The sequence below is a fragment of the Pogonomyrmex barbatus genome, unplaced genomic scaffold (genome assembly GCF_055798465.1).
Source record: "Pogonomyrmex barbatus isolate J1 unplaced genomic scaffold, ASM5579846v1 scaffold2, whole genome shotgun sequence".
Lineage (NCBI taxonomy): Eukaryota > Metazoa > Arthropoda > Insecta > Hymenoptera > Formicidae > Pogonomyrmex > Pogonomyrmex barbatus.
Window position 1 is genome coordinate 16,561,112 of NW_028297116.1, and position 20,550 is coordinate 16,581,661.

General features: G+C 41.4%; 1 protein-coding gene across 19 annotated transcripts in view; it reads right to left on the reverse strand.

Annotated features, from left to right (window-relative positions):
- The window catches only part of SoxN (SRY-box transcription factor soxNeuro), a 284,192-nt gene that overhangs the window by 67,377 nt on the left and 196,265 nt on the right, over positions 1-20,550 (reverse strand). The gene's annotated exons all lie outside the window — the stretch shown is intronic.

Below are 20,550 nucleotides of genomic sequence, written 5' to 3' on the forward strand. Positions count from 1 at the left end.
TATCATGAAATCCGATTTGATTAGTTTTGATGAAACATCACTAGCCAACAATATCCCCGATATAACATTCACTCACCACAATTTAACGTAGTTACATTTCGCTTGGAATTATTTTTGCATTTTTAATATCGCTTCAATAGTTTTGCATGGACGCGTTAGTTGACTTTTAATTGAGTTTACAACCATTCCCGATTAAAATACTCATATATCGTTGTACAATGAGATAACATGTATAAGATATAATAAAATAAAAAAAAAAAAAAGAGAGAGAGAGAGTATACGTAACTAAAACGCAATTTATTACTTTTGCTTTGTTTGTTTCGAGCAAACCTACGATATTAGCTATCGAATAAATCAAAGATTTATCAATTAGCGCAATGGTGATAAGAAATTATAGCAAATTAAGAAGGATTATTAAAGAAATATAAGAGAGATAAGAGCGGGCTGGTGTTGGAAAACGCATGAGAGAAAGACGGTATAGGAATAGATCGCCGGCCGAAAAGGAATTTATTAGCGGCGCCGGGAAGCGATACTCGCAATAAACCGAATATTCACGATCATCGGAGATTATGGCGAGAGGTTGGTTACGACGATGGTGGCAACTACCAAGCACCGACACCCACTGCAACGGTGGCCGTTGGTCAGCCGCTGGTGGCTGTGCCGAGCGAGATGATTTAATGCCGGGGCTGCCCCACCCTGGAATGCGCGTCGTTTGCGCGAGATTTTCAAAAATAATATCGGGCCACCCGAGCGCGAGCCAGCCGGGAAGGGCAGCGGCAATATTATGCGCCATTCGAATACATTACCACGCATTATGCGCGTTTACGTTCGGTGGTCGGCGACTTTTCGAGTAATTCAACCTTTTACTTCATTTGTTTTCCCCTAGCCCGCGATAGCCGAGATTCCCCCCTCTCGATTTCGAGCATCTTGAATTAATTAAATGGGATGTATGTCGTGGCTCTTAAAATCTTAAAATTGTTAATTAAATGTCAAATTGTAGCTTTCAAAAAGATAGTGATTTAACGTGTTGTTTTTTTCGCTGCCGAATTGATTTCCTCGTTTTGTTCATTTTATGTTGTGATAATAGCTGTTATGAAGATTGTACATTTGACAATTTAAATCTCTTCCATATATGTGGATGTCATGAATTATGAACAAGAAAATTATAATTAATTTATAATTTATAAATTATATGAAAATATTTTATTTTATATATTTTTTTTTTGGAGTGATCATTTCGTGATCATTTAAAGATGTGATCATGTAATGTAGTTTTTTGACATTTGCTTATAATACAATGTGGATATGTACGTAGTTGCAATAAAAATTGATAGAATTGATCTGAATATTGATTGAAAAATATATAATTTTAGAAAATAAATAGCGTGCGTTACATCTGTAATGTCTGTAATAATACACTTGGAAGGTACTATTTATAGACAAAGTTTCGTCTCGTTATGTCAATTCTTATTAAAGTAGGTTGACCGTAATGTTTTTTTTTAAATATTATAAATTGATTTTTTGCGTATTTATGCGAATAAATTATCGGAACTATTTTCTCGTCAAATGTCAATTCCGTTATTACGAGTCCTTACCTGTCCAGCAAAGTGGTTATTACTCTCCTGATACATATCATTACGGTTACTACGTTCACATCTTCAAGAATTCGATGAGGATTCATTCTTTACCTAGACAGACGTTAATTTCCGTTGGTTGAAATTGAAGGCAACTTGTAAAATTGAAACGCACAAAGGGCGACTTGCACAAAGTATAAGCGTTTTACCATAATTAATATTTACCATAATTTACCATAATAATTTAGCGTTTTCTATAACAAGTTAGCGAATCATTTCAGCTCTAAATAGCGCGATATCTCGATATTGATCGTTATTTTTATAAACTCTTAGTTTGACGAAAGGCATTTGAATGAAAAGATTGTATTTTATTTCCAAAATGTCGTCTAAAGGAAATGATTTATTTCTCAATAAGTGTATTTTCCTAACAACCTGTGATATCTACACCAATAAAGAGCTGAAACATGCGAACAGAGAATTAGGCGTCTACCAGACAGACGCAGGCGACAAAAATTCAGATACGATTCTGAAAGTAATAATCTCGCCTCCTTCGAGGACATCAGATAAGAATATATTAAAGGTTCGTTCTCAACGGGAGGTTGCCGGACACGTTTGAACGTATCTTATTGGAATAACCAAATCTCCAAGATTCCGTCGTTTTCCGTTTCACTCGTAGCGTGCTCAAAGTGAAAATTGTTAAAACTCCCGAATCTCAAACTGCACAGTCTCCTTTGCGTAATTTTTCAAGCCAGCAATTTTCCAGCGAGTTTCCATGTCTGCTCTCCCGGGCAGAGGCGACGTGAAAAGTAGACCGATTTAACATGCTCGATCCCGTTTTCTCATTTTCCATTTCACGTTCATAAATTATTCACTATTCTCCCCGGACGCAGTCTCTATATAGTATTCCAGTCATCCGCAGATCACATGCGTATTAACCTCTATTGTTAACTCTCGAGATATTATTAAAAAGGAAAACTCTCGATGGTAAAGAATTGCTTTTCCAAAAAGTAAAAAGAAGAAACAGGGAATTAAAAGAGTTATTAAACAATTTAAAGTGAATATTGCTGTTTTCAGTAAAAACGCTATTTTTTATTAAGTATGAAGCACCATACTATATATATTTTCACGTAAAATTGTTCTAGATCGCCTTGCATTTTAACAGGATAGATATCAGTGGTTCAGAAAAACTGAGTCGGAAACAGTTTTTTAATCACTGACTATCGGTGAGTTCCTGTAAGTATAGGTGATAAAGGTTCTGGATAATCTGTAAACTAATTAATCTGTAATTATTAGATCTGTTAACCAAATTAATTAGATTTATCAGATGAGATCTGAGGAAACCGATAAGCGATAAATCGACATGGCGAGAATCGTGAGGACTAACGAAGGTCGTCACAGAATTTTTAATGGTCACATTCACATTTTTCAACTTCCCATTTCAGGTTTAGCTAAACCTGAACGAGCACACGTTCCTAAGCCGCGTGCGCCCGTAAATTAGATTTCTACAACGATGATTTGTGGCTGCCGAATCGCCTTTTCATAATCGCCAAATATCCCAAAAGTGACGAGAAAAAAGAAAAAGAAGAAGTCTCGAAGAGACATCTCGAAATATCTAATCATGTGCATGAGAATTGGGAAAAGAGATTTCTAAGAAAGTGAAAAGAAAGAAAGAAAGAAAAAGTGAAAGATGTAAAAAAAAGAAAAATTGGATTAATTTTTAGACGAAATATTATCGATGAAAACATTTTGCAAAGACTTTTTTCAAAGTTTTAATTTGTCACGTTAATCGACTGACATTTTTTTCTTTGCGCATACTCCACTGTTATTAATTGATACGCATTTCATGTAATATTCATATTACTGGCAATCATTTCATAATGAGATTAATTCCGAACCGAAACGCGAATTCTGCAATTAAAGCACGTTACAGAGGTCAAGTTAGTCGGATAAAATTAAGCTTCGAAATTGTTATTCGAAAATTGTAAAGTAACTGGAGAATATTTAATCGGATTTCATCCCTAGTATGCACAATGCATTTTGTCTTTATAAATCGTATTGCTCGCAAAAATGTAATGCTTTAAAAATTGAATGAAGCCGAAAATATCGGAGAATTAAGTCACCAATTCATAAATCAGCCATTAAAGTAAAAATGATTAAAATAAGAAGTAAGAGTTATAAGAGTCGATACCAGACACAATGCACTTATCTAAGCAACAAATACATTATCTGAGCACTTATCTCTAAGCTGTTTTCCTTTTAGGAAATACAATCGAGACATTTAGTTATGTTCTAAAATTTAGTGCTGATATTGGAAATCTATAGTTCGTACGTAACATACAAGATGTTCAATAAAAGTCAGGACCCCTGATTTATTCGGATGGTGTTTTTGGAAAAAATGTTTCAGACAAAAGTTGGAAGATTTAAAAAGATTTATTTACTAATCAGATTATGGATGGACGTGCCAAGGTCATATGCAGGCCAACTTTGTTTTTCTTATCGTATTTTCAGCACTGACAATGAACTCGGAAATGTACCTTGTGTCTGTTAAGAAACATCTTGTTTCAAGTTATCGCACGGAGAAAGAAAGTGGCCAGATTACGTTAACACACAAATAATTATCTCTGTATTTTCACACATTCACACGACGCTTGCATAGTTTCCGCCGATGCCATCAAAAGAGGAACACATTAAGGGACGTACAAGGAAACTGTGATTATTATAGGAATGTGTATTGGCGGCGATAACTACCACTGGTCGTTGATCTCTCTTTATGTCCAATTTTGCGGCAAACAATAAAACAACCGGCTCTCATTTTCACCTCCACTTTGCTACTTTGATAAGGAAATAATCGCCTCTCTCGGATTTCTAATAAAGCGCATGTGATCGGAAAAGCATTCAGCTGTAAATTGACATTGACAATTTTTCTCGAATATATGTCAATAATTTTAGTTGTCAGATGAAATAAGAAGAATAATAGCCGTAGATAAGAAAAATTAGATTTCTTTAATTAATTAAAATAGATGATATATTATCAGAAAAAAACAGTAAAATTAACACATTGTATGATACGATTATAACACATTATTATAATAATTTGTGTTGTAATCGTATCATAATATCTAATTATATGAACGATATAATATTATACATATTTTACATATTTTTATAATGATTGAAATAAGTGAATGACTATTTAAATTTTAAATAATTTTCTAAGAAATAAAAAGCTTTTAGAATAAAGCGCAACTCGTATGATCTTTTTCTGGATCTTTTCGCTGCCTTTTCTTAGAAAAATAGTATTTTACTTTCCTTTTATTTATTTTTAACTTATCTTTAATTTCTTAATTTATCTCTTTCTGACTTTTTCTTCACTGAATATTTCTTTCTTCTTGAGTTTTGGAATGTCTTTTTAACTTTACCGATAAACGAAAAACAGAGATCTGTTTAGGAGGTCAGAGGCCTTCGAGCAAGATGTTTTCCAATTTAAGTACAGTGCATTGTACGACGTAGTGTTACTGTACCTGACATAATTGGCAGTGAACTGAAATTTCATAAAATCAACAATCAATAATTAACCGGATCTTTTGTTCGGTAGCGCGTGTCTTGATGATGAGTTAAGTAATGAACGGACGATAGATTTACATCTTCCGCCTACATGCCCGTAATCCTTATAAAGCGGAAACGGCGTCAAGCTCCCTCGGCCACGAATAACGCAAGTATAATCAATTATCAATTCTGCGTAAACGTGAGTTTTCCCGCAATTTAATTAATTTCCCGCGAAAATATACAAACGCACGAGCTCTGAATCGTGAGTTACGGACGTCGCGGAATCGAACTAATAAAAGTGTGCCTCATTGAAATTTACGATATAAGATTCGCGGGAGGGAAGTTCACTAATACCTTGTACAGATGTAACTTTCTATTTGTGAGATATACAGCGCGAGACAGACCGAGAGAGAACGAATCGGAAATATTGGCGGTTGAAGTTCGAAGTGAGTAAAGTTTCGCAGATCGTTCTTCCGGCCAACTTTAATTCCAGCAAGGCCACTAGAGCGATTTCTTCAAGAGAAAACACGATTTATTCGAGCCATTTGTAACTTGACGGCACGGAATCGATAACTTCCGTAGATGAGGTGAACATTATATTTAGTTTTACTCTATTTGCGATCACAATTACTTAATAAAATTATATCGACAGTCGCTCTATACGTTTATAAATCGAATAGATTCGTTAACAAATGGAAAAAAAGATGGCGTCATTTGATATTTCTCTAAAAAAAACAACATAGCTTCAACGCGCATCAAAATGAAAAAATACTATTTTGATCTTTGAATTTTCTATAAGTATAAGGATATTGAATATTTTCTCAAGAAAACAACCGCGTCAAAACAATTGAAGCATAAATTTAGAGATTACCCAATCAAGCGGGAAAGGGAAATCAAGGCTCTTATTAAAGTCATAATCCGCATCTTGTTTTCTTCCGCAACCTTAATTCCTCCGACGCCGATTCACGAGAACAGACGAATAACGTTGAATCGGCAAAAGCCATTTTTCTCTCCCATCCATCGCCCTCGAGTGTGAATCCTGATTGGATCCGGCCACGTCGAACGCATGCGTGACCACGCGCTCGACATGTATATATCGCACTTAGTGCGTCAGATACGAACGCGCGTGCGCCTCTGACTTCAATGTACATACGAAGAAGTAGTATAGTGATAAAACGGAGGCCACCCACTCGCATACATCTCCAAGCTTAACCAGCGCTTAACTAGCAAAAATTCACTTAAGAAAATATTTATCAACTCATTCCAACGAAAATATTTAACTAAAAAGAGACTTTCAATATTGAAGGAGGAAAAAGAAGAACAAGAGATTCAAAAAGAAAGAAGAGAAAGATATGTGCGAGTAAAATTTCTTCTTTCTCATTTGGCTATTCATATCTTCGTTTGCGTCCACGCTTCATCACGCTTGGCCGCGTGGACGCGGTCTTAATTAAACGCGCGAGAGAAAGAAAGGAGAGGTGCCAAGTGCGGGAGGTGCGAATCCACGCGTCCGCGATTTCTTTCTCTCGCGCCGTGAGGGCGCGTTTAATTGCGAGTTTAAGTAATTAGTACCACGAGAATCTCGACGAGAACCCTCGCGACTCGCTTTTTCCGCTCGCCTCGCCTTTTTCTCGTTCGATTCCCTCTTTCCGCATTCAACGGACGGTGTCGCGTTTCGTCGCCTCTCCTGTCCCCGTAGTCGTAATTTCTACGACGGAGAATCGCACAATGATGTAATACGCAGATACAAATCTGCAATTCTGTATTATGAGATATAACATCACGGCGATTATCAAAATCACGGTTTTCCTGCAAGCTAAAAGGTATGGAATTATGCGTGTCGCAATAATCGCACCTCCGACTCCGCGTTCGCGTAGACGATTATTAGATCAGCAATAATTTAGATCAGTCGCCCATCGAACGCACGGTTTCGCAACATTTGGCGCCGCACGGCACCGCGATCCTAATTTTTCAAGTAATTAACACCATCCCAGACCGATTATTTGCGATCGGAAATTTATTTCGCGCCAGAAGGAATGCTACGCCGTCACCGCGAGTAATTATAGCCTCGAGCGTAATGTCTTAATTTCCGAACTGCGGTACCACATGTGCCATTTGTGCTAACCCGCTCCTTATCGCGGGTAAATGTTTAACACTTGCCTGGGGAGATAAGACGCGCTGTATTTTCGTGCGGGAATGTCCAGTTCGATGAGTCGTGATAACAACTTTGCAAAATCTTCCGAGGTCGCGGCTCGATGCCACGAGGAAAATCGTTTTCGGTCTTTCGAAATTGTTGATAGCGAGACGTTCACGAGTTCGTTCTCGCAAGTATCTCCCGGCAAACTTTTTTCTCCCTCCTCTCGCCTGATTTTAAGACGCTCGCGTACCACGAGCATATTCAGCCTCGATCCTTTCGAAAACCCACGCGCGCGTTACGAATACTCTTTCGCGTGACCTCTTTCGTTATGACCGCAACGCGAGAAGCAAATCAAAACGGAAAAAGAAAGAGAGAGAAAGAGAGGGGGGGGGAGGAGAAACTACACGAAAAAAACGCACGATTTGTCACTCACAACGTCACTGCTTATCCGCGCGATACATCGCAAACCGGCGCACAGTTGGCCGTAATTAATCAACGGTGCAGCGATAAATAATTAAGATTCGAGCCGCGCGATCGCCTCATTAATTATCGCCGCGTGCGGTGACACGCGTGACACTCTCTACAAAGTGTGGCGTTTAAAGGCGCACTCGCGGCAGAGCTGTTTTCTTTTTCTTTTGCATTTTGGCTGCTGATCGCGCCCGCTGATAACCCTGGGTTCTCTCGAAATGAGCGAACGAGAGAGCGTCAAGATATCCATTCGTTACATTAATTAATTAATTACATTATCTTAACATTGACATTCTTCTTACTCGGTTCTTATCAAGTGAGTTCTCCGCTAGCGAGTAATTCTCTAAAACTATCCGTGGATCAATCCGTTAAAATTTGGACGATTCAAGTTTTCGTCTCAAGACAGAATATATAATTCACAATAGAAATAATATTAATCATTGTTCAGTCTGTCATACGATTGTAAATTATAAACATCTAGCAGACATAAACGAGAAAGCATAAAGTTTTATTATATAATATAAAATATAAACTCATTGTCTTTAATTGCTTTATTTCAGAAAGAGAGGAGAGAGAGAGAGAGAGAGAGAGAGAGAGAGAGAGAGAAGATATTTATTTTTTTATCTATAAATATCTAAATATAAAAATTTTTTAATTTGTAAATCACTTAAAAAAATCAGAGAGAACGTAGTTTGAAGTGTCTGTATTGTTCCTTACCTATGCCACACAGATAAGATATTTTTATGCTTTTTTTATGCTATTATCGTGACGCTGTGCATTCGCGATCCTGCGCATCCGCATAACTCCGGAGTAACAGCGAGTGGGATTCAAATCCGCATGTAACAACGTTGAAATCTCATTCATCGCGCTCGCGGAAAACGCGGCGCAGTTTCTACGACGACAATACCGTGCTAATTACCGGTCGTCTCGGGTACCGCGACAAAAATTACTCGCCGCTGTCACACCTGGTCGGAATATGATCGAAAGGGCAGAGAGGGGGAAGGGGAGGGGAGGGGAAGAGGGGAGTATTCGAGTGTATCTAATATCTATCCCCGCGCGCGCGCGCAGGTACGAGGCGCGCGTTAGCCGTGGCATTTCTCCGAGCGGCGCGGTGGAGACACGCACAAACGAAGCACGCACGACGTCCACGAACGGCTCGGGTTAACGGTGAGACTCAGAGCGAGGCGAGAGAGAGCTGATGAGAATATAATTGCAAAGTCATTCATCAGGCAACATCGGCGGCGGCGGCGGCGGTGGCGGCGGCGGCGGTGGCGGCGGCGGCCTGTATAAACGTGAATTACGTTAGAACGGAGCGCATGGGTATGAGTACATGGTCGCGGGAGAGCCATCGATACGTACGGATGTATATATGCACGAAACATCGTGCGAGAGCGCAAATTACGTGTCTATGCCAGACGCGAGCATTCCGCGGGATCGTCGAATTCCAGAGCGGAATCGCGCGACGCGTTCCGTGGCTTCTTTCTATCATGCCCGTCGACCCCGCCGAGAAAGATGGGAGGAGATGCGCGCGAACGATCATCGAAATCCGATAATTCGGACGTACTGATTAATGATAGGGGGCTTAGCGCGACGACAGAGAGAGAGAGAGATTGTGAGATAGGGGTATGTAACACGGCGACATCCGTTATATCTCTCCTTACGTATCCCTTATATCCTCCATAAAAAAATTGAATTCCCTAATTCTATCTCGATGAGGCGCAATTACGTAGTGATCTTTTTTTTTTTTTTTATGGTGTCGTAAAAAGAGGATTACCCTACGTCTATCACTAATTTTATTTACATATGTTATATCTATGTTTCTCAGTTTCACGCGTATCCCAAATGAAATAAAAAAAATGCGCGAATTATGTAAATTTATATAATTATATAAAACTACGTGAACTCGTTGTATTATATTGTACGACACGTAGTACAATATAATGTCTCATGAATAAATTCAAAATGTCACGTTTCTCTGAGCGGGAATCTCTACTTTGTTTCACATTCCTTTCCCTTCTATTGTTCGATTCGTACAATTTTTAAACTGACACGAATATTCTGTGTCGTTTACGTAAAATAAATGGTGTGCCGGTGACGAGCATCGCCGCGTGAAATCGGACCTAACACTCGTTCGAAGAGGAGAATGGAAAATTGCATAAGAACCTTGGCTGCGGCGCGACTCGTGCGATATATGTATATGCAACTTCGAACGCAATCGCATATTTTCATATGCGAAGCTCCGGAGGATTTTTTGCCAGATCGGCGCGGCTCAAAAAACCGCAGTGATTGACGCGGTTGCGACGCAAAATTACATCACGATCCTGTCGTGCGTCAAGATGCGCGCGGACTTCGACGCCTAAAGGATACTATGTGCCCGCGACGCTTAAACTGCGTTTGTTCAAATATCAAAACGATCGATCACGTCAGTGTCGACCAAAACTAATACATTCGCTTATCGCTTAATTAGTCGCGTATTAAAATCATAATTATATTCATCCAATTTATCTAAAATGTATAAAGGAAGATAGTAAAAGGCAAAAAAATCTTTCTCTCTCGCAATGGATTTGTTAAAGAAAAATTGATTATATGTCACCTGACACCAAATCTCAAAGATCATATATAACGATTAGTTTCAAACCTAGCAACCTAGCGGTAAAAAAAATTTAATGGCGCCGTAATAATCTCACACTAATTACGCTACATAACTTGAATATGACTAAATAAGGATTGAATGGTGAAAACGTAATTTAACTCTACGCGGCGATCAATCAAGTCGCAGAAAGACGCCCATTTTACACGTAAAGGTGAACTTTCGGGGACCATGGTATCCATTACTGATTAATCGAGTGACCATTACCAAAAGGAGATGTCTCCTGATGTCAGTGTCCTCCGATGTCCAGCAAAGAAACAAAGGCAGAGAGTGGGTTCACATGCTACGTTCGCATTGCCGAAGCTAAGTGCCTAGCTGAGCGATTACACGGCACATCGTCGGGGAATTAAGGCCTCGGTTATATTGAAAAATTACGCTCTTACGTAATTAACGGTCGAAAAGTCCCGGCGAGATGAATGCCAGCACGCGCGCGCGCGCGAGAACCGCTAATTCCCGCTCTCCTTCTCGAACATCACATCGGTCGGACAGTCCTCCTCTGCCTCTCGCCTGTTCCCCTTTCTTCTCTCTCTCTCTCTCTCTTTTTTTCCTTCCTTTTGCTCCTCCCAGCCGTCGGTATAAATGTCACGAAGATAGCAAATTTCATTTATTATTTTCTCTCTGCGGCCGCGAGAGGAAAACGGGAGAGCGGCAGCGGCGGCGGCGGCGGCGGCGGCGGCGGCGGCAGCGGCGGCGACGACGACGACGACGACCACGACGACACGACGCGACGCAACGGCTTCTTTCACATAGCTCGCACACGACATTTATCACGCGCGTGTGACATTTTAATTAAATGCGATGACACTCCTCGTTCGATCCAGACGGAGCGCGTGCACACGCCCGCGAGTTGTGATCCGCCTCGCGCGTTAACACCCACGTCCGTGTCGATAGCGATATTATGTTCCACGTTCGCCACGCACACACAGCCTCGTCTCTCTCTTCCTCTTTCCGTCTGTCTCTTAGTCCCGACTATTTCCCCATTCTCCTTTCTGCTTTCTCCTTTCCCCTCGCTTCATCGCTGTGCCGTTCTCTTCGGATCTCCTCTCTCTCTCTCTCTCTCTCTCTCTCTCTCTCTCTCTCTTTTCTTCTTTTGGCTCTCGAATGAGCACCAGGGCGATCTCCGACGGTCCCGACATCCCGCGAAAACAACACGGCGACCGCCGTGAATCGGCATGACAAATCACCCGCGTGTAGAGCCGCGGGTACTCTCGACGATGAAATTAGCCGGCCATTCGCTAATCGGCGCGACGACGAAAGTCGCATATTGTCAGATCGTCGCGCGGAGCGATGACCGTTAAACGCGCCGGGCACTTGTCGCCGCAGTCATTTTTAATCCGTGGCATTTATCGGGGCTACGCTGGAAAATATTTCAGTAATAGCCGCTCCTTTGAGAGGCTTATGTGGCACGTGTTAACGTGCTGAAATTGCAATCGCAAACTCGTCTCTCGTCTCTCGCGGTTAACCGTGATATAATTGCATTACGTTGTGCATAACAGCGATGATCTTCGGCTGCTCGCTCATTTTAATTAATTATTATGATTGATTCTCGTTACGAAACGAACGCGCATCGAGCGTTCGTGTTTTGCCGCCTGTGACGAAAGTCACAGCGCAAATTGAGTACGAGTACGTATCGCGCGGCGCAATGCGTCACAGAATCGCAATATTAGCGATCGTGATTGTCGGTGCGCAATCCGAAATTCTAATCTCGCCGGCACGATCTCCCCGCTTCTTCGGCGCGATAACTCGACGCGTGACGGCATTATAACAACTCCCGCGCGGACGGTGCGCGGGAGGACCGATAAGAGGGACCGTGGTAGGCGAGGCGAGAGAGGGCGAGAGAGGGCAAGAGCGGAGGGGATCCCCGCTCCCCCGGGCCCCCCACAGTCGTACCGAAAATTAAGACAAATCACGGCCGATTACGATCGCGTTAAATTAGCCGGCGGCCGATTCGTCGCCGACCGCCGACGTGGCCCCGCATGCGAATCGTGCATTAAGAAACGCCGGGCGTCGTAAATGCATCGCTCGGGAGCTTCGCTTCTTGTTTTCGTTCACGTAGTGCGGTCCGCAGGACGATAACTCAACGGCGTGTACGCTACCGCACATGCGGCCGTCGTGGTGGGTTATCAGCCGGCATGAGGCCGGGACGGAGTCGTTATCAGCGGCCACCGCGGCCGGCTGAAAAATCACCGGCCGGAAAATAATTGTTAAGTGCTTTATTAGCGCAATAACGTGCTGCGACGGAGGGAAGAACTGGAACAAAAGGGGGCGAGGGAGATAGGGACGATCACTCTGTCGAGATCTCGCAAGAGAGACGAGAGACCGAGGCACATCTTGATTTTGCCGATGGCCAGGCTGTCGCGGCTTACAAGTTAGTTACAAGTTAGGCTTGCGAATGTTCACACAGGCCTAACTAATCGGGCAAAGGAAAGAGAGAGAGAGAGAGAGAGAGAGAGAGAATGATGATTTCGGTCTTGCCGAAATATCGATTTAAAAAATCTTCAAATCGACGGTAGTGTCTAACCGATGCGAAATATAGAAAGCAAAAATGTAGAAGACGAAAATGTATGAAATCGTACAAATGTTAGAAAGTCGTCTACAGGTAGATACAAGTTTGCAGCGTGTAACAAAGCGTGCAATAAATTCTCTCGATATCGCTCGTTAATGATCGCGCGCATCGCCGATAACTCGCCGGCGCGCAGTTTACTATCCATTTCCGAGCGGAGCGCCGCGCGTCGCGGTGCGTAAATCATATTTCGTGTAATTTATATCGCGGGTAACGCGTAAGATAGATGAAATATAACCTTTCGCGCGCGCGTGCAAGAGCTGAAATCGCTTCGCGAATTCCGAGTACGGAGCGCGGGTGGAAACGTCGTCCTTGAATGGCCAAACTTAATCGAGTAAAATGTATGGGCCATCCGCTCGGATAATTTTTAAAAAATATAGATGTGCCCAATGCGCGAAAGTATAAGAGCTAAGGACAATTTGCCGTAGTGCCGTTAAATTTAATTTCAGGTCAACGTCTCGTATTTATGAACTTCTGACGCTACTCTTCCGAGTATGCGCTCCCCGGTACGCATAAATTAACGTCCACCCTGGCGTAATTCACGTTTGCATACAGCGCATACCAAAGGACGTGAAGGCGGACAAATGCCTATAAATATTAACTCGATTACGAGGAGCTGTTTGCACCTGCTAAATTACTGGCCACAGCGCAGGGAAATCTCCGCTAAAATTACCGACTAAAATCTCTGATCCTTATAAAAGATTAAGTAATAATCGACTTCAAAAAAATCGTGAAAAATCAAGCGTCTTGTGAAAAAAAAAAAAAAAATGTATTTTCCTTCTATGTCATATTATATATCTCGACTTATATGTCTCGACTTTTCGAGCAATTTTAAGATGAAAGTAAATCAGCGTCGCGTGCAGGGAAATGACAAGCGAACCGTTCTAATACGAGGAAACTGCAGCGTACTGTTTGTATTACTCCCAAATTGCTCGTAAAACAACGGCATCTTTATTGCGGCGAGCGTACATACGTTTCGCGTGATAGTTTTGCAATGGGCAATTCTCGTTAGCGAAAACATTTATCCGTCACGAGAGAAGGACGGATACCGCGCGTCCGCGCGGCGAATCTCTCGGGACGTGACTCTCAATCTCGAGTAAAACGACGCGATGGAAAAGCGTATGTAAGTAAAAATTATATATATGACGCGTTGACAATCTCCCGCATCCCGACATTTGTCGCATTAAGAACGCATTAGCGTCAGGCCCACGACGGTTTAAGCGATTGGCGTGATACGAGCTTCGTGCGGGCCGCCGACAAAACGAATGATTAAATAGCCGACGCCGCTCGCACAATCCGTGCTCTTAGTTCTCAAATCTGATCTTTCATATATCAGATTGAACAAATTAAATAAATTCCTTACGAGTAAGCTCCTTACAACGGAGAAAACGATGTTACATAATATCACATTTCAATTACAACCCCACCCGTTTTCCTACCCGTCTTCCTCAGCTCGGACTAAAAACTTTAATTTCGATTAATTAAAGAATAAAAAAAAAAAGAAGCAGCGAATTTCCTCAGGCAAACGGTTTTTGAAGAAGGACGGGAGAAAGAAATGAGGAACTTGTTTTAGGGTTTGCCAGCTCCCGGTGGTTGGCGGTTCGGTTCGGACCGGTGGTGCTATTAACGACATTAACGCTACTACGAGCAAACACGGCTCTATATCATCCCGAGCCGGCGGAATAATAAACAATATATTCCGGTGAAATACGGCGTCGAACAAGCGTAACCCATTTGTTTGCGATAAACTGACCCGAAGGCTAGTCCGACCAGTTTGTAACAGCCGTCTCCGTGCGTGAACGCACCCCTCGCCTCTTCGCTCTCCCCCTCCCCTCTCCTCCCGTCTTTTTGTCATTTCTTTCCTCGCGGCTACCCTCTCCTTTAACGCGTGAGTGCTCGCGAATACCTCGGGACAAAAATTACTCTCCTCATACATCAGATATTCATAAAAATATTGTGGGATAATATCTTTATCGTGCGACCTCGGAAGCGACTTCTTTCTTGCAGATTCGATGATTAAAACTGACATATATTTCGTTAGCCCGTGGTTAACGATCAATTCATTCGCGTGCTCGATACGAGTAAATGTAAACGACACGCTAATAAATTTTTAACATTTCAGCCGTTTCTTTTGGAGCATGATTACAGGTGTTACTTCCACCGTAAGTGCTGACAGGCACGAACGTGTATAAAACGTTCGCGTTACCTGAAATTAACTGGCGTGAGATTTCTTAAATTTTATATCGCGGCCCGTCTCCGGAAATAATTATAGCGCGCGTTTTCGGCGTTTTACGAATCGATCGTGGAGGCGAGCGAGCGTAAAACTAGAAGAAAAAGTTCCGCTCTCTCGAGCGATCCCGGTGCTCGCCGCTTAACGAATGGCCGCGTGATTACGAGCCTTAATCATGCAAGCGGGAATACGGTGTAAAAATGAAAGAGGGAGACGGAAAGAAGAGAGATGCGCGACAGCGGCGGTTTCGTCAGAATATACGACTAGCGTATGTTATCGTGCCAATTAACAAATTGGAAGGTCCGACTGGATTCTCGATGACGGCCGTTCGTTGCCATAACTGTCGTGCGCTGGTACCATAAACGCGAAATGACGAGCAGAAAGAGGAGCTACGTCAGAGCCGTTCTTTTTAAATATATGTATTCTTTATATTTTTCCTTCCACATTTCTACAAAATGTATTAAGCTGTAAACATTTTTTTAAATAAATCGTGATGCTCCATCTAAGAAGAAATAACACAACTAAAAAAATAATTTATAGATAAAAAGAAATATTAAACATAGAAAAAAAATATAATCCTCTGTAAGATAAATAAAAAATTTAATAAGTTTATATATAATTATAATTTTATTTTATTAATAAATTTTTATATATACATATTTAATTTATTAGGACATTTTATATATAAAATTTTGTTTTTATTAACGAGACTATTTACGAGATACGCTGCTGTCGTAAGTCAATAATTCTGTGCTGTTCACAAGCACAATGACAAGAAGCACCGGATACAAAATGCGATGTATTCTCGATTCAAGGAAGAAGAGGATCCTTATTCACCCACGTTCACAGTAATTATCACGGTTATGGCTCCGCAGAGAGAGAGAGAGAGAGAGAGAGAGAGAGAGAGAGAGAGAGAGAGAGAGAATACGCGATCGTTTAAGTCACTCAGGATAACAAGTGCGAGATTCGCAGTTCGTTAACCCGCTCGCTTCTCGCGGGATGGATTAATGGATCCGTTAGATCTTCCGATCGACGCGCCCGTCGTCCCCTCGTCTCACTGTCGGTAGAAATCGCGCTGGATCGACGCCGGTGGTAATCGCAAACTTATTATCTCGGCGCCGTGATTTTTCCGCCAGTAGCTGATGAAAAGTAATCCGCGAGCCGATAAGCCAGATACAAGTATCAGTCTCGTTGCGATCTCACGCTGGTCATTCTTGCTGTCGTTTTTGATGAACGCACTGGTACATTATTGACCGTTAATTTGCGCTCGCGAGGGTAGGAAGTTGACGAAGAAAATTCTCCAGATGAAAGCTGACTTGCACGAGTCACTTCTTCCAACGTGAAAGAAAGATTTATTCAATCAGAAATAAATATAACTCAAATAACTACCGATCGACTTCGATCCAACTTACGGTTTTAGGAGCAGCAGAGAGAGAGAGAGAGAGAGAGAGAGAGAGAGAGAGAGAGAGAGAGAGAGAGCCAAGGCAGGGTTATCGGATCTAGTAAAGCTTACTTGAACGTTAATAACAAGGTCGTTTCGCACCGGATACCCGATCGGCACAGTGGCAAGCTGCCAATAACTCCGGGCGCACACGGGCGGTACCATAAGGAGTACGTTTTAGGTAATTGGCCGTGAATATTATCTTACTTAGGGGCGATGGAGGTTAACCGGATCAGCGGAACCGTGATAAGAGAGAGAGAGAGAGAGAGAGAGAGAGAGAGAGAGAGAGAGAGAGAGAGAACGGAGTCGGATAGAGGGAGAGTGGAGGCGAGGTGTGTGCGCGATACCTTACAAATTGCAATTCGCGAGGGGGATATTTCGCACGGAAGTACCCACGCGTGATCCGAGGGATCGACTCGAGATTAAAGCGGACCTGAAGCGCAGCGGCATCAAAGCGAACTCTTCCGCACGCTGGTTCACTCGCGCGGCTCGTTTTTCATCATTTTTCTTTCCCTGCCCGAGACGAAAATTGATTTATTGCGACGCGCAAATAGATATTAAGCTTGAGAAGTATGCTTTTGCAATTTTTAAGTAAATTTTATTTTTCATTTTATTTTTCGATCATAATTTAGCCGTTTGATTAGAATTTGTCGAAGAGAGAAAGAGAGAAAGAGAAAGAAAGAGAGAGAGAGAGAGAGAGAGAGAGAGAGAGAGAGATTTCTATTTTAATAGAATTAGAAATATAAATTAAAAATAATCGAAAGTAAACAAAAGTAGAAATCAGTTAAAAAATGAGATAAGTTACATTATGATGATATTTTGTTTTATTTTACATTTTTATTACGTCAAATATATTTTGCACGAAGCCATTCGACAATACTTGTAATATTACATTTATGTCACAGCCAATAGATTTTGAGCGTAACATACATACATACAAACGCATACAGGGATTTGGAGATTGACTACATTTGCGCGTTACCATATTTATGCAATATTTTCGCGTAACCGCATACAGAAATCGCTATCATTGTGCGGACGTTACTTTTTAAAGCGGAAGCGCGATTAAAATGGCATACCCAGCGGTCGGTAATTTTCGAATATATCGGAAAAATCTAAATCACCTGTGATTTATTTCACGGATATCTATATAGCGCGGTAAAAAATTTGGTTGTTAATAGCCACACATGTGATGGACGTCACGACATACTTGTTAAATACATTTATCGAAAAATATTTATTTGAATTCTGAAAATATCTGACAATATCTCTTTTTATTCTTCTCTCCTCCTCTCGCTTGAAAATATATAGACCACTGTTATTTTAGATGAAAATGTTAGAACAATCGTGGCTTCAAATACGATGGTTTAGGCTTAACTTGTAACTGTTCTTACGTGTTCGCTGATATATATAAGTCTTCCAATGTCCTTCTATTTGTTCGCAGAAACCTGGCCTTCAAGGAAGATACGCGCTGTCGACCGATAGATGATCGCGACGCTATCGAATTGATTTGCGATTTGTCAACACCCAATTGAGATAAAAAAAGCAATGCGCAAAAAAGTTCAGCGATCGTCAATTAGTTGCAGAATATGACGATCAAATTAAATTCGCGCATATATAATTACGATTTAAAATTAAAAAATACAAATTACGGATTCATAAATAATTTTTTAATTATAAAGTGTCAGCACTAAACTAGAAGTGAGTTAAAATAATTGATCGGAGGAAATGCTCTTTGAGTCGACTCTGTACTTATACTTGCAACTTGATCGCGTGTCGAAGCCAGTTTTATGTCGCTACTATTACGGCCACGATTGTCTGTTACGGAATAGTTATTACACGACATGCTCGGATAAGCGCATGCTAATATATTTATGCTAATAATATACAGTTTCCCCGAGATCAAATAAAACCAAAGAACTACGTTAGAAGAAAAAAAAAACATTCATTATATTTCTATGTCAAAATTTTACAACTCCTTATTACCTCTAATTTATTCCTCATATAAAATACGTAAAATATGTAAAATACGTCTGATCCATTAAGTCATTACTTGTAGATATTCTAATTTAATATTTAAAAAAAAGATATTTTAATTAAAAAACAACAACAATAAATACTTATATCTTAAGGCAATAAAATGCGATCGTAACAAAGTTCTCGGGAAAGTCTCGCGTGCTGTAGGCACCTAGGCAAAACGCGAAAGAAATCGCGAAATGATGACACGATGGAAAAAGATATACGCAAACGCACGCTTGGACGCGTCGCTCCATTCGTTGCCCGAAACCCGGCAAAGCGACCTGAAATTATTATCCAACTTTGTGCGAGCAACAAGTGTCGTTAAATCAACTCCGCGTCGTCCATCTCGTATATCGTGCGGTTGTATATCGCCGCGCGCCGCGCACGCACTGGGATATTTAAAGAAACGTTATCTAAAGTTGTTTCCGCGAGCATTGTTGCTCGCGACTTCGCGAATGGCCAACGAATGGGCAACAACGTTGCGTCCATTTGCCCGCGTTGAAGCAATACGTCTTCCCAGTTTCGGTATAGATGCAGCGAGGCTAATCGTACGCAAGGTAGCCGCCTCACAGTCACTAGACAATCAATGTCACATCGTGTAATCGCGCGAGAGAAAAACAATTTTCCATCTCGTCGCTCGTCGACGTTAACCACTCGCGAGTTAAACGTCGCGAAAGGTCACAAACTGGAAGAAGGAGAGGGGAAAAAAAAAGAGGAGAAAGCGGATGAAGCAATAGGTATTAAATAATGACGCGCTCGCATCTTGCGCCGTGCGTCGCCGTCGCCGACACGCAGCCTGCTACGTGTCCTCGTGGGGCGTGAAACACTTGAAAATCCCGGTTATGTAAAACATAGGAAAACGGCCCTCCGCATACAGGACCGCCGCGTCGAGTCGCGTCGCGTCGCGTCGCGTCGCGTCGCGTCGCGCCGTGCCGCGCCGGGACGTTAGGTGGAACGCGTAATTGAAAGCACTTTAGAGACCCTAGCGGCACGCACAACGAGCTACTCGCATTTGCATTCAGTGGTGGAGGGAATGCCTTTTAACCGAAATGACTGCGTGTGTATGACAAACGTCGGGGTTTATGTGCCGGAACGATGAAAATATTTATTGGCGCGAATTAATGTCTCCACTCGGCCATATACCGCGTTCGGCGCACGTTTATGCATATATGTGTGTGTGTGTGTGTGTGTGTGTGTGTGTGTGTGTGTGTGTGTGTGTGTGTGTGTGTGTGTGTGTGTGTGTGTGTGTAAGCAAGCATGTACATATTTTATGCGTCTGTATGATATGCATATTATATACATATTATTATATACATATTTATCGAGATGAGTATGCGTTATAATCCGCCGCCAGGAGAATAAAAAAATCTATTTGAGACGAAAAATCGTTTTTGCGCGGTTCTTAGGGCGTGCCTATTCACGTGAGTTCATCATGTCGCCGTTGATACGCGAATTAATAACTAAACGCGAACTAAAGATGATTCGTTTAAATGATCCAAGATCCGGTATAAAGGCCGCATCGCATTCTCAAAAGATCATCGATGATAGTTGCAATAGCGCGTTAAAATTTCGATGATTATTATTTCATAGAAATAAACATGCAAAACGTGGTGAAACGTTAGAAAAAATATATATTTAAATATATTTCTTGTCATAGACTTTTATTCTCTGCTTCAATTATCTATGTATCGATATAATATCCATGAATTTTCATTCATGAACAAACGGGACGGAAAATTTATTATGCAACACTATTCGCTATTAGCGTAATCGAACTGTTTTTAACGAGTCTTATTTATTGCTAATTTTAATATAAATACAAACTTAATATTGCAATAAAAATACAATGTGTCGATATAGGATAGCGGATACGAAAAATGATGTAAAGGGCGTTCAAATTAAAAACACGATTAAGTTGTAATGCT